Source organism: Gigantopelta aegis, chromosome 10, assembly GCF_016097555.1.
Source record: "Gigantopelta aegis isolate Gae_Host chromosome 10, Gae_host_genome, whole genome shotgun sequence".
In the NCBI taxonomy this organism is placed as follows: domain Eukaryota; kingdom Metazoa; phylum Mollusca; class Gastropoda; order Neomphalida; family Peltospiridae; genus Gigantopelta; species Gigantopelta aegis.
This window is the reverse complement of record NC_054708.1, coordinates 80051399-80066939: the sequence shown is the minus strand read 5'-3', so window position 1 is coordinate 80066939 and position 15541 is coordinate 80051399. Positions and strand designations below refer to the sequence as shown.

The window sequence follows — 15541 nt, the reverse complement described above, 5'->3', positions numbered from 1 at the left end:
TCGATAAAAAAACATGTAGACTATTTAAGTTTGATAGTGTACATAATAAATGCATAAATGAAAACAGGTCAACTGTTTAAGTTTGATGGTGTACATATTATTACATCACTAAAGCATGTTGACTGTTTAAGTTTGATAGTGTACATAATATTACATTGATAAAAACATGTCTACTGTTTAAGTTTGATAGTGTACATAATATTACATTGATAAAAACATGTCTACTGTTTAAGTTTGATAGTGTACATAATATTACATTGATAAAAACATGTCTACTGTTTAAGTTTGATAGTGTACATAATATTACATTGATAAAAACATGTCTACTGTTTAAGTTTGATAGTGTACATAATATTACATCGATAAAAATGTGTACACTGTGGTCATGTTTAGTAATATGAATATCGTATTTTAGAACAGTATGTTCTTAGTACAGAATTATGTTCCATTTAGAACTTCTCCAGTAATCACATTATACTTTATTTTAATATATTCAGTATTTAATATCTTGTGTATACACTCATGGAAAACATTTCTGTGCATCAATAACACCTCAGTGATATGGTTAGTTTTGAATAAATCAAAACCTTTTGTTTGCCATGCATTCATATTTACCTGTTAAAAGTACACTGGTCGAATCCTGTCATTTGAACCTAAAGTGTGGTCTACATCATGTTTGGTGTACAGATGGTGATCTTGTAACATGACTACATATTGCATGGCCATATTTTGTTATCACACAACCAGTTGCTTATTTTTCTACTAATTGGCCTCAACTCAGGGATGTTTAAGCATGTCAGACTTGTCATTCCCAAATGATTCCACAGGTGTACTAGCCTGATAAGATGTTTTATGGATGTGACGTCAAACAAAGTTTCCTTATACATGAAAGATTTCGTCTAGTATTCGTGAACTGTTGATAACACCTCCACAGACACTGTATGGCATTCTGACAAGTGTTTTGTGCTATTCCAATCTCAAAGACATTCATTTTCTGTGAGGCATGACATCACGCTGATGACAATCAGAAGATACCAACAAACTGTCTTTCTGAGTAATGAGAATCCAGACAATTGCTATACAGTCCAATGATGTCAAAACAGGAGTAAGGAATAGGCATAACCATCGCATCTCAGGTGAGTGGACAGAATGTAGCCCAGTGGTAAAGTGCTTGCTTGATGAGCAGTCAGTCTAGGATTGATCCCCGTTGCTAGGGCCATTGGGCCATTTCTCATTCCAGCCAGTGCACCACAACCGGTATGTCAAAGGTCATGGTATGTGCTATCCTGTCTGTGGAATGGTGCATATAAAATATCCCTTGCTAATAATGGAACAATGTTGCGGGTTTCCTTTCTAAGACTATATGTCAAAATTACCAAATGTTTGACATCCAATAACTGATGATTAATAAATCAATGTGCTCTAGTGGTGTCATTAAACAAAAACAAACTTTTAACTTAAACTCAGGTGAGTGCTCTATAATCTGCCCCTTACAGTGTGAACACGTTTTTCATCAAATGTATTCCTTTTTACGAGTTCCTATCATAGAATTTATCGCTTCTGTTGTGCATCTGGATCACATCGGAAGTACATAAATCGCTTTTTTTCATCTACTTTAATAAATAAAATTACTTTGTTTTATTACTTTTCCTCATCCAAAACAAGATATACCAATCTCATGCAAATGCATATCATGTCTTGAAGAAATTTACTGGGTGTTTTTTTCTGCACATGCCATGTCTGAGTGCTACATACAGAGTCCATGATGATGGCACCAACAGAAATGACAATTTTTCTTGACCACATGTACATTGTTTATATAAGATATCTCTGTTTCTCTCTCTGTCTGTGTGTCTATCTCTGTCTTTCTGTCTGTCTATCTGTCTGTCTCTCTCTGTCTGTGTCTATCTCTGTCTGTCTATCTGTCTGTCTGTCTCTCTCTATCTGTGTGTCTTTCTCTATCTGTGCGTCTATCTCTGTCTGTGTGTCTATCTCTGTCTGTCTATCTATCTGTCTCTCTGTCTCTCTCAGAGACAGAAGTGCTTTCCTGTCTGTGGCAAAGTGCATATAAAAGATTCCTTGCTGTATTAGGAAAAATGTAGCGGGTTTCTTCTGATGACTTCGTGTCAGAATTACCAAATGTTTGACATCCAATAGCTGATGATTAATTAATCAATGTGCTACAGTCGTGTCATTAAACAAAACAAACTTTACTCTCTCTTTCTCTCTCTTCTTTTCTTTTGCTTGATCTGCAGCATATAACAAAGTCAGTTAACAGTCAGTGCACCATGACATTTATTTTATTATTTTATTTTTCATTTTTAAAGTGCAAGCCAAAACTGTCCAGTGCAAACATCAAGGTGTCAAACAGCATGCGTGTTGACAGAAAATGTGTTCGTCTACATTAGCTAGGCAAACATTATTTGTGGGTGCTAAAACACGTTTTACTCATTGAATCGTCTAGCACTATATTTAATTGAGGAGAGTCTATAGACGGGTCTGGGCGAGATCTGCAGGTGAGAGAACAAAAACAATGAACAGTAAACTATGTTATCAGATGCAGGGCAACAGTGCACTTCACAACACAGCTTGAAAACAAAGCAAAGGAATGATTAACAACGCCTCAGCACATTATAAACTGTGGGTATTTGGTGTCTTGGCATATATGACCATTTGAACACTTGGTCTGGAGAATGAGAGAAAACTCACTGCAGTCGCAAAAGTTACTCCAACCAAATAGCAACAAAGGTTCTTTTACATGGACTTTTTCCATAGACTGGGCAGTACATACCACAGCCTTTGATCTACCAGTTATGGAGCAAACCAAATTCAAGTTCTTTATTTGCCTTGAGTTTTACAACTCATCAGCTGAATATATACACATGTAGCATAAATAATACAACATAGTTATACAAAATGCACACATGCAAAACAATGGTGGGTGTGGTTTATATACATTGTAATCATAAAGAAATAAAGAGATATAAGTTCCATTTATTCCATGAACTATCATCCAGTGATACTGGTTGGTATGGACAACAACCTGATGGGTTCACAAAGGCAATGGATCCTCTGGCTCCTCACACCTCAGACAAGTATATACCATTAGCTACACTTGTCCTGTACCCTGTGCATCACATGTACGGTTGCACACCACCATTTACCTTTGAATGCATTTGAAAATAATTTCTATGCTACAATATATTCTGTGAAAAATAGGACAATGTCAAAAGGGCTACGTGACTACTATTTTGAAGAAGTTCAGTTCCTTGGTAACTACCATGCAAAAAATCATTTGTATGTAGGCCAATGACAAAAACCCAGAGTTATCCACCCTAAAACCAGAGCACCACCTCATTTTGCTGTTATGCAGTATACTACTTGCAGTTGTTATCATTTATACTCAAAATAACAGGAAACTTCAAACCAATGGGATATTTGAATAGTACAGAGGTCAACCTACTTGAAACCATCATAAAAGGACCTAGCCCAGTGGTAAAGTGCTCGCTTGATGCACGGTCAGTCTAGGATCAATCCCCGTCGGTGGGCCCATTGAGCTATTTCTTGTTCCAGCCAGTGCTCCACAACTGGTGTAACAAAGGCCATGGTATGTACTATCCTGTCTGTGGGATGGTGCATATAAAAGATCCCTTACTGCTTATTGAAAAGAGTAGCCCATGAAGTGGTAACAGCAGGTTTCCTCTCTGTGTGGTCCTTAACCATATGTCTGATGCCAAATAACCGTAATTAAAAATGTGTTGAGTGTGTTGTTAAATAAAACATTTTCTTCCTTCATCATAACAATGGTTTGAAAAGGAATTTCAGTATTGTTTAAATGAAAGATCTATGTCATAATATATTCATGTACTGTATTAAGCTGATACACTAATTACTGACTTTATGGAATGGTGGTGTGAATCAAGCCTTTATTGGTATTTGCTATATTTCTTAACTCATGGAGAAATTTGAATAACACTGTACAGTAGTATAGAGAATGTTAAATTATGTGGTGAATTTTATCAGTAATAAGGATGATGTAATTTGGAAAAAAGTCCACTACTATCCAGGATCAACATTACTGGAAATAAATGTGTATGACTCAATGATTTGACATCAGCAACAGACTAGACAGTCCAATAAAGTTATAGAGCTATTAACAAACAAAACTGGGCTAACCTGCAAACATCAAGACATGCATTTCCTGTTTATATACAGTTGGCAGCATGTTTTAAACTGTAGGTGGGAAATTGAGGCTCCAGTCAGTTTTAACAAAACATACACACACATGTACGTGTTTTAAAAGCAAGGTGAAATGTAGCTTGGTGAAGAATAGAGGAAGACAGAGACATAGATACATGTAGGCAGACAAGACAGGCAGACAAATAGGAAAACCAAAATAAAAATAGAAAGAAAGATAAAAAGAACAATAAAACATGTACATAATTTTGAGAAAAAAATTCCGACGTAAACAAGTATATGCAGTAAACAAAAATACAAAGTTTGGCTGTACACACATAAATATTAATTAATTTTTCTTGTGAAATGGAAAAGTTATACAAGTACATGTACAGTAGATGTACCATAAATGGCATGCATGCACACAATTTAATTTTTTACAACCAAATAGATTCATTCACTACAATTTTATAAATTTAATTTTGTGGAAAAATTCAATAAAGATGATCGACAGATTAACACATGATGTAGTCGTCTAAATTTGAATGGCGTCTCCATATTGACAAATAACTGGTTGCTAATTTGATGAGTATGACTGTGATGACATGTACTTTATAGTTTTTTGCCAATGATTCTTGAGGAAACCATTGTTTACACCTAGTGGCACACATCACAATTTTGATACTAGACCATAATATAATAACTATTTCTTTAAAGTGGATAATGAAAACAAATTTAAAATCCAGAAATGTTATATTGGTAGTTGGGTACTGACATTGGCCCAAGGTTTAAGACTGCTCAGTGGTTAAAGAAAAGATGGCCCCCAGTCAGAATGAATTCAAGGCATCAGCAGAGAAACATTGACAATTTTTGACAACTAGTGGGAAAACCTGAAAACACTGTACAAACAATTAAAAATCCAGAATTCCAGATAAACCTTGAAAACATTCATCTTGTAAACATGACATGTATATGTATGATGTTCCATATGTGCCATATTTCCAGTCTTGAAAACATATACATATAATAAGAAATAACATTTCAACCCCTTGCCATATTTTCAAAACTATTTGGCATTTATTTTATTGATAAATCAATGTGCTCTAGTAGCGTCGTTAAATAAAACAAACTTAACTCTTTTTTTTATTTTATTGATAGACAGGATAGTACATACAATGACCTTTGTTACACCAGTTGTGGACCATTATCTTGCATTGTAAATTTGAGAATGCACCTCATTGTATGATTTTGAGGAAAGTCTGGGAGCTCAAGGCTCACAAAAATCATATAGGACTCTCAAGCTTGGCTAGCATATGAGTCCACATGACTCATATAAATTATTTGTACAAATTAAATTGATTCCTCGAAATGACACCTGTAGTCAACATACATGGTTTTATGCAAACCATTTAGTGTAGCTTCTGTTCTACTCGCTGGGTTGGTGGTGAGCTCTCAAGATTTGAAAACAGGGAGTCCTTATGACACTTCAATTTTATCGGACATATGGCAGTGAATACAGAGCGTACATGATGCATGATGTCAGCTGGCAAGACCCGCTGCCTTCATCCAGAGACAAACTACTGTCAACAGATGTCTAGCCAAAACACACACAACACGATTACATAAAATAAACCCATACTTATCCAAATATGATAGTGGCTCATCAAGCCAGGGATTATACGAAATACAAATGTACTGCACAAGTTAGTTTTTAAATGCATACATGTAAAGGTTCTTCAAACCAATGGGCTTTTTAAATAATACACAGGTCAACCTACATGTATTTGTAATCAAATTAACAAAGAACAATTTGAAACGGCATTTCAGAGTTTTATATTTTTAAGGATTTCAGATTATTTTTTGTTTGTTCATACCAAAATGAACATAAGAGAAATAACAGACAATCCTTACAACTAAATTTGAATTATACTTACTAACAATAACACTAAAAGTTTATATTTTATTTTGAATAATGTTTTTGGTTCTTAAAGTGCCAGTATAAAGTGACGTCATCACATATGACATTCCCGGACGTTAATTTTACGTTGATCATTAATTAACAAACTTGCGCTGCTATGGCTGGACCAATGGGATGACGATAAATTGTGATGAATGCAATGGAAATTTAATTATTTAAAAATGAAGACCTCTATTTCATGGGAGCCCCATCACAATTGGGGAAGTGACCACTGAATTGGATTAGGGCAGACCCTTGTCTTATGGTGTACATTGTATATTTTTTAGGGAGGGTAAAATTGTGTATTGTTTAAGGTGGGTTAAGTGGGAACATGTGGTTAGGTTTGTCTAATGATGTTAACTGTAATGGGTATTTGTATGGGACTTGTATTTTCAAGTTCTGTCCCACTGCCATAACAAATTAACTAACAGCATGGTCAAAAATATAGTAGTTCCAGTGAAATATCTCATCTCAAGACCATTCACCAATGTGAAATATTGAACAATGCATTTCCTGTGCTGAAGTTCTTGCCTTGTACAGTATATTCCACTGCCAAATTTTTGGAAAAAAGAGAACACACAAAAACTTTTTCTGTAGCCTTATACACATATAGGTATGTGTGTATGTGTATGTATGTGTGTATGTGTGTGTGTGTGTGTGTGTGTGTGTGTGTGTGTGTCTGTGTGGCTGTGAATGTTTTATTTATGTCATGAATGTTTTCTTTATGTCAGTGTTTTATGTATGTGTGTATAACATCAAAAGCACACCTATAAGTTAATATGACAATGTATTGTTTACCTGAGTCCTTATGGAAGAGAATGAGAAGATCACCTAGAGAATAAATTTACTCGCTATAGTATAGCTATACAGTCACTACTGGATGTGTTCCGTGTGTGAAGTCAAGCCAAGTTAGTCACAATGGCCTTCTCCCCCCCATGCCCACTGTGCATGTTGGGGAGAAGGCCAGTTAAATGGTTCACCAGTCTTAGTCAATATCTATTCATGACCCTAATTGCTTTTCGTCATGCAAACATTTTTGTAGGAGTTAATAGGATCTGTTCAGTTGTTACAGTGGGACTCTGGGCAGGTTGACACATACAGAGAACATGATGCAGACAAAATCATGTGACACAATTTATGATGAACATATACACACATAATATAACACACACACACACACACAAACACAGACACACACATAATATAACACACACACATAATATAACACACACACACACACACATAATATAACACACACACACACACATATATAATAAAACACACACACAAACACACACACACACACACAAACAAACACACACACACACATTCACCTTTACACATATACCCCAGAGACACACACAATGCACACACACACACATTTACCTTTACACACATACCCCTGAGACACACACAATGCACACATAATTAGAGTGAACAAAACACAACATGAATGTTTTAATATGCCGTAGAATCTCGTTGGGTCGAACTCGGAAGGGTCAAATACACCGCAACGCTCAAACTGAAACCGAAATCCCGAGTTATACTTTGTTGACTAAATAGTCAAGTCAAACTACCCGATAGTTTGCATACTTTCTTGAACATGGACAGGGTTCTAGCCAGTGGTATTTGACTGTATAATATTATGTATTTCAAACCGCCAATCTGATTACCTAAGCTAAGATTTTGAAACACTGTTATCTGTGGACAGATGGATAAACATTATGACACTCTGAACACTAGACTGTGTTGTTCAAGGTCCAGCCAGTGCACCACGACTGACATATCAAAGGCCATGGTATGTACTACCCTGTCTGTGAGATGGTGCATATAAAAGATCCCTTGCTGCTAATCAAAAAGAGTAGCTCATGCAGTGGGTTTCCTCTCTCAATATCTGTGGTCCTTAACCATATGTCTGACAATATATAACTGTAAATAAAGTGTGTTGAATGCATCGTAAAATAAAACATTTCCTTGTTGTTTAAGGGGAGCTATCACTGTCGCTCCCCATCACTCCACCAAGTGATTTTTAACTCCAGGTCAGGTCAGGTCAGGTCAGGTCAGGTCAGGTCAGGTCATAGGGCTTAACATCCACATTCAAAGCAAGCTGTTGTAGTGCATGGCTGTCATGGGCACAGGTGTCAACCCATGCTGGCTCCTCCGTCCAGAACAGGATTTTAGCTCCCGTTAGCATGTGAATTTATATGGTATCAATATGATCAATATGGTAAATATGATCAATATGAAAGAAAGAAAGAAAGATATGTTTTATTTAATGATGCACTCAACACATTTTATTTACAGTTATATGGCGTCAGACATATGGTTACGGACCACACAGATATGAGAGAGGAAACCCGCTGTCACCACTTCATGGGCTACTCTTTTCGATTAGCAGCAAGGGATCTTTTATATGCATCATCCCACAGACAGGGTAGTACATACCATGGCCTTTGATATACCAGTCGTGGTGCACTGGCTGGAACGAGAAATAGCCTAATGGGCCCACTGACGGGGATCGATCCCAAACCGACCACGCATCAGGCGGGCGCTTTACCACTGAGCTACTTCCTGCCCCATGATCAACATGATTAATACAGTAAATATGATCAATATAATCAATATATTCAATATGTTCAATATGATCAATGTGGTAAATATGTTCAATATGATCAATGTGGTAAATATGTTCAATATGATCAATGTGGTAAATATGTTCAATATGATCAATGTGGTAAATATGTTCAATATGATCAATGTGGTAAATATATTCAATATGGTAAATATGGTATTTGTGTTCAATATGATTAATATGTTCAATATGATCAATATGGTAAATATGATCAATATGCAAATATGACCAATATGCAAATATGATCAATATGGTAAATATGATCAATATGGTAAATATGATCAATATAATCAATATAATCAATATTGTAAATATGACTCCCCATGATCTATATACTACTCAAAAGAATTTAAGGGTCAAAAATTTATAACCAAATAAGTTTCAGAGTGTATTAGATTGATGATGTAAACTACACCAAAATTTAATTTATTGTTCCATATTTACAAAAAACCACAAATAAACGTCACTGTATACAAGAAAGTCACATGACATGCTGTCAAAGTTGAAGGTTGTCAAACATGGATTTTACACATTAGAACATTCGTTTAATAGTGTGTGAATCCACCCCTGGCACGAATACACTCGACACATCGTTGTCTCATGCTGTTGATCAGATGTCTGAAGAACTCTTGGGGAATGACCTGCCACTCTGCCATAAGAAGTTGACCCAGATCATGAATGTTGGCCGGAGGGGCATGGTTATCCCGAACTCTCCTGCCTAATTCGTCCCAGGCATGCTCTATTGGGGCCAAGTCAGGCGAATATGCTGGCCAATCCATCCTGGCGATACCTTGTTGTCTGAGAAAGTCCGTTACCACCCTGGCGCGGTGGGGTCTGGCATTGTCATCCTGCAGAACTGCCCCGCCGCCAATCTGCTGAAGGCCTGGGAGAACCAACGGCCGGATAATCTCATTCAGATAGCGGATTCCATTCAGATTGCCATCCACTACATAGAGGGGGGTCCTGTGGTGGATAGAGATGCCGCCCCACACCATGACACTGCCACCACCGAACCGGTGACGTTGTCTAACGTTAACGTCAGCGAAGCGCTCCCCAGAACGTCTGTAGACACGAACCCGACCGTCGTTGAACTGGAGACTAAACCTGGACTCATCAGTGAACATCACTCGACCCCACCAGTGACGTCTGGCCATTCTGTGACGTGGTAGGAGTGGTGGTCGAACAGCCTGGCGACGGCAGCGTAGAATATTGGCTCTCAGACGATTGCGTATGGTTTGATCAGACACTCGAGTTCCAGTCGCAGTCCGCAGATTGTCACGTAATCGGCGTGCAGTGGTTGTGCGTTGACTAGAGCCATATTGGTGATGTAGCGGTCCTCTCTATTTGTAATGCTTCGGGGTCTTCCCAAACGTGGACGATTTCGAACAGAATTCGTTGCTTGGTACCATTGCCACAGTCGGCCAACGACACTCTGACTGACACCAAGTCTCAGAGCAACATTTCTTTGCGTATTGCCATCCTGAAGCCAAGCAATAGCCCTTCCTCGATCTTCGATAGTCAGTTGACGTCGTACCATTGTCGAATTTGGAGTGTGCACCGTACACGAACGCAAGCTCTAATTATACGGAAATTCAGCATTGGGAACATGGAATACACATGCAAAGCATGCAAATGAAGCGCTTTGTGAAAAAGCAAGTTATGGGCACTTAGTAGACCTTTCGCTTTCGCCCTAATTTACGTGCAAATGTAAGCATGTTTTCGCCATTAGAACTAGTCGACAGTGTCAATGACAGTGGATTTTAATTCATTTATGGGTTGCTTAGACCCACTTTTGTCAAAATGGAACAATACCATGCGTGACATTATGGTCTAGCTAATATAATTGACATTCAGAAAATAATGTCGAAAATATCGTCTGACCCTTAAATTCTTTTGAGTAGTACTTTGTGTTTTTATGTAAATATGGAACAATAAATTAAATTTTTGGTGTAGTTTACATCATCAATCTAATACACTCTGAAACTTATTTGGTTATAAATTTTTGACCCTTAAATTCTTTTGAGTAGTATATATGTAAGTGGGTGGGATGTAGCCCAGTGGTAAAGCACTCGCCTGATTTCACAGTCAGTCCAGGATTAATCACCATCAGTGGGCCGACTGGTATATCAAAGGTATGTGCTATCCTGTCTGTGGGACGTAACCCAGTGGTAAAGCACTCGCCTGATTTCACAGTCAGTTCAGGATCAATCACCATCAGTGGGCCGACTGGTATATCAAAGGTATGTGCTATCCTGTCTGTGGGATGGTGTATATAAAAGATCCCTTGCTACTAATGGAAAAATGTAGTGGGTTTCCTCTAAGACTGCATGTATGTTAGAATGACCAAATATTTGACATCCAATAAATTAATATGCTATAGTGATGTCATTAAACAAAGAAAACTTTATATATATGTACATGTAGTTGTGTACATGTAACTGTTTAGCTATCTATATATCTAATTAAGTAGTTGCCTGTAGCCTCCATGGTTACTAGTTATTGTCTTAATATCTCTGTGAAGTTATAAACCATAATTGTTTTTTACTAAGTCTATTTTATGTCTTTAATTTTGCTAATACTATAAATTTGTAGGGTTTTTTTAATGTGTAACTAACAATTGATGGCAACTCTTCATTACAAACACATTAGTTTAATGAGACTGCAGGTACACCTATTTACCTTGTGAAATGTTAAGAATAAGAATACAAACTTAATACTACCATCTGACCAGGTTCTCCCACCTTCTTGCCAGAATTAAGTGGGACACATTAACTGTTAGGTCACCTCTCCACATGAGGCATCAGCTGCATGTTTGTCCCCTAGGGGACAACAACAAACAGTGTTGTTTTATATCACTTGTAACAATGGCAGGCATGGGGCTTGTCCTGGGTAAACAGAGTGAGGGCAAATCTTTAAATGATGTTTATTAACACCTGGTAAATGTTGACTGCGGTGTCAGAGTTAGCTGCTGGGTTTGTGGAGAACAACAAAACACACTATCCATATAGTCACTCCTGGATTCTCACACCTTCCATATAGACTTGGTACTTTTTCTGTTGCTTTGGGGGGAGAGGGTATGCATGGTGGATTTGTTTTAGATGGGGGGGGGGGGAGGTTGTCCTGTGTGAGAAATTTGCCATAAGTTCTATTTGTAGTTTGATATTGCAGACCTTGCCATGAAGACAATTGAGGGGAGTCCCCTAGCTTACATGTATATACATGTACATGGCATAAAACAGACCACTGGACTACATCCCACCCACTTACATATATACATGTACATGGCATAAAACAGACTACTGGACTACATCCCACCCACTTACATATATACATGTACATGGCATAAAACAGACCACTGGACTACATCCCACCCACTTACATATATACATGTACATGGCATAAAACAGACTACTGGACTACATCCCACCCCTTACATACTTACATATAAAACAGATACTACATCCCACCCACTTACATATATACATGTACATGGCATAAAACAGACTACTGGACTACATCCCACCCACTTACATATACACTACATCCCACCCACTTACATATATACATGTACATGGCATAAAACAGACCACTGGACTACATCCCACCCACTTACATATACACTACATCCCACCCACTTACATATATACATGTACATGGCATAAAACAGACCACTGGACTACATCCCACCCACTTACATATACACTACATCCCACCCACTTACATATATACATGTACATGGCATAAAACAGACCACTGGACTACATCCCACCCACTTACATATATACATGTACATGTACATGGCATAAAACAGACCACTGGACTACATCCCACCCACTTACATATATACATGTACATGGCATAAAACAGACTACTGGACTACATCCCACCCACTTACATATATACATGTACATGGCATAAAACAGACTACTGGACTACATCCCACCCACTTACATATATACATGTACATGGCATAAAACAGACTACTGGACTACATCCCACCCACTTACATATACACTACATCCCACCCACTTACATATATACATGTACATGGCATAAAACAGACTACTGGACTACATCCCACCCCTTACATATATACATGTACATGGCATAAAACAGACTACTGGACTACATCCCACCCACTTACATATATACATGTACATGGCATAAAACAGACTACTGGACTACATCCCACCCACTTACATATATACATGTACATGGCATAAAACAGACTACTGGACTACATCCCACCCACTTACATATATACATGTACATGGCATAAAACAGACTACTGGACTACATCCCACCCACTTACATATACACTACATCCCACCCACTTACATATATACATGTACATGGCATAAAACAGACCACTGGAGTACATCCCACCCACTTACATATATACATGTACATGGCATAAAACAGACTACTGGACTACATCCCACCCACTTACATATACACTACATCCCACCCACTTACATATATACATGTACATGGCATAAAACAGACCACTGGACTACATCCCACCCACTTACATATATACATGTACATGGCATAAAACAGACTACTGGACTACATCCCACCCACTTACATACTACATCCCACCCACTTACATATATACATGTACATGGCATAAAACAGACTACTGGACTACATCCCACCCACTTACATATACACTACATCCCACCCACTTACATATATACATGTACATGGCATAAAACAGACCACTGGACTACATCCCACCCACTTACATATATACATGTACATGGCATAAAACAGACTACTGGACTACATCCCACCCACTTACATATATACATACATCCCACCCACTTACATATATACATGTACATAAAACAGACTACTGGACTACATCCCACCCACTTACATATACACTACATCCCACCCACTTACATATATACATGTACATGGCATAAAACAGACCACTGGACTACATCCCACCCACTTACATATATACATGTACATGGCATAAAACAGACTACTGGACTACATCCCACCCACTTACATATATACTACATCCCACCCACTTACATATATACATGTACATGGCATAAAACAGACTACTGGACTACATCCCACCCACTTACATATATACTACATCCCACCCACTTACATATATACATGTACATGGCATAAAACAGACCACTGGACTACATCCCACCCACTTACATATATACTACATCCCACCCACTTACATATATACATGTACATGGCATAAAACAGACCACTGGACTACATCCCACCCACTTACATATATACATGTACATGGCATAAAACAGACTACTGGACTACATCCCACCCACTTACATATATACATGTACATGGCATAAAACAGACTACTGGACTACATCCCACCCACTTACATATATACATGTACATGGCATAAAACAGACCACTGGACTACATCCCACCCACTTACATATATACATGTACATGGCATAAAACAGACTACTGGACTACATCCCACCCACTTACATATACACTACATCCCACCCACTTACATATATACATGTACATGGCATAAAACAGACTACTGGACTACATCCCACCCACTTACATATACACTACATCCCACCCACTTACATATATACATGTACATGGCATAAAACAGACTACTGGACTACATCCCACCCACTTACATATACACTACATCCCACCCACTTACATATATACATGTACATGGCATAAAACAGACCACTGGACTACATCCCACCCACTTACATATATACATGTACATGGCATAAAACAGACTACTGGACTACATCCCACATGTACATGGCATACATACTGGACTACATCCCACCCACTTACATATATACATGTACATGGCATAAAACAGACCACTGGACTACATCCCACCCACTTACATATACACTACATCCCACCCACTTACATATATACATGTACATGGCATAAAACAGACCACTGGACTACATCCCACCCACTTACATATATACATGTACATGGCATAAAACAGACCACTGGACTACATCCCACCCACTTACATATATACATGTACATGGCATAAAACAGACCACTGGACTACATCCCACCCACTTACATATATACATGTACATGGCATAAAACAGACCACTGGACTACATCCCACCCACTTACATATATACTACATCCCACCCACTTACATATATACATGTACATGGCATAAAACAGACCACTGGACTACATCCCACCCACTTACATATATACATGTACATGGCATAAAACAGACTACTGGACTACATCCCACCCACTTACATATATACATGTACATGGCATAAAACAGACCACTGGACTACATCCTACATCCCACCCACTTACATATACTACATCCCACCCACTTACATATATACATGTACATGGCATAAAACAGACTACTGGACTACATCCCACCCACTTACATATATACATGTACATGGCATAAAACAGACCACTGGACTACATCCCACCCACTTACATATATACATGTACATGGCATAAAACAGACCACTGGACTACATCCCACCCACTTACATATATACATGTACATGGCATAAAACAGACCACTGGACTACATCCCACCCACTTACATATATACTACATCCCACCCACTTACATATATACATGTACATGGCATAAAACAGACTACTGGACTACATCCCACCCACTTACATATACACTACATCCCACCCACTTACATATATACATGTACATGGCATAAAACAGACTACTGGACTACATCCCACCCACTTACATATACACTACATCCCACCCACTTACATATA

General features: G+C 38.0%; 1 protein-coding gene across 2 annotated transcripts in view; it reads right to left on the bottom strand.

The window, feature by feature from the left end:
- The window catches only part of LOC121382734 (leucine zipper putative tumor suppressor 2 homolog), a 118214-nt gene that overhangs the window by 55567 nt on the left and 47106 nt on the right, over nucleotides 1–15541 (bottom strand). The window lies entirely within an intron of this gene.